This window comes from Pteropus alecto, unplaced genomic scaffold (assembly GCF_000325575.1).
Source record: "Pteropus alecto unplaced genomic scaffold, ASM32557v1 scaffold92, whole genome shotgun sequence".
In the NCBI taxonomy this organism is placed as follows: domain Eukaryota; kingdom Metazoa; phylum Chordata; class Mammalia; order Chiroptera; family Pteropodidae; genus Pteropus; species Pteropus alecto.
In genome coordinates this window covers 10,024,757-10,026,100 of record NW_006432447.1, presented here as the reverse complement: position 1 = coordinate 10,026,100, position 1,344 = coordinate 10,024,757, and the positions used below count along the sequence as shown (strand labels likewise).

The 1,344-nt window shown below is 36.5% G+C and overlaps 1 pseudogene; it reads right to left on the bottom strand.

Moving 5' to 3' along the window:
* Positions 1 to 600: 600 nt before the first annotated feature.
* Positions 601 to 719, bottom strand: LOC112475977 (annotated as a pseudogene).
* Positions 720 to 1,344: the final 625 nt, after the last annotated feature.

Sequence of the window (1,344 nt, the reverse complement as noted above, 5' to 3'; positions counted from 1 at the left end):
TCAATGTAAAATAATTATGTATCCCTCTGTTTTACTTTTTATCCAATCCCAGAGATTCCCCCCCCAACACTTTCCTTTCTCCTACCCCCTTAATCTACCACCAGTGGATTTCATGTAACCCTTCTTACACCTCCTTTGATTTCTAATTTATGAAATAAGCTGCAAAATTGCCATTCCCTGATCATTTTCTTAATCCCCTGAGATTTCGCTTCCCGGCAATTGTCCTGGTTTGGCTCAAATAAACTCATTAAAATTATCTTCAGGTTTGAACATTTCTTACATCAACAATACAGAGAGGCATTAAATGGATATTTATTAAAATATTCATATATGTATTAAATATCAAAGTAATATTTGGAGAATTGGATCTTAAAATATCGTTTTTATGCAAGAATAAGGTATCCGAATTTTTAAATGTTTTTTTCTGTCCCTTAGTGGAGTTTTCATCATATTGGTCTTACACAATTTTTGTTAAATATATTTCTAGACATTAATCTGTTTTGTTCTTATTGTAATTATGTTCTTATCTTTTACTATATTTATATGTAGCTATTGTTTGCATATTTTGTCAGCTTACAATCCCTTATTTTTTTATTTTTACACCTGCAGCACCTGATCTTCCCTGGTGGTCTCCCATCCAAGTACTAACCAGGCCCGACCCTGCTTAGCTTCCAAGATCAGATGGTATCAGGCTTGTTCGGGGTGGCATGGCCGTAGAGTTTGCATATTTTGTATATCACTTCCATACCTTAATAAATTCTCTTAAACCTCTTTTCCTTTCTCTTACTTAGTGGCATTGGCTAGTATTTCCAGAACAATGCTAAATAATACTGGCGATTGTGAGCATTCACCACTTTCTTTCTAGGTGTTTTACAATCAGCATATTGTTTATCTGCTTTTTTTCCCCAAAGAAGAAAAGATGACAAGAAACTCTTCCTATAAAGAGTTACTGAGGCTGCAGGGTTTGAATGTCTTCCCCAATGTCTTCTGGACCTAACCAGATGGGAAGAGAATCCCTACCATTTCCAAGTGGGCACTAGTGCCAATAAAAGATGACTTCTTGGCAGATACATTAGGACTAGTTGGGGTACTAGTTAGTTGCATGTCACCTGGACTGTGTTCTACTTGGCACTGAGAGCAATGATGAAGCCAAACATAATCTGTTTTTGTGGACCCCAAGAAGAAAGATTTATTTGATGTAAACCCCAAGAAGGAATTTATCTGCTGAGATGGACTCCTGATGGTCAACTAAGGGCCCAAATTTTATAAATAATAAGAGTCTAAGAACCATTTGCTGACGGGCTCATCATATACTCTGTATACCCAAAAGAACCTCAGACTGGA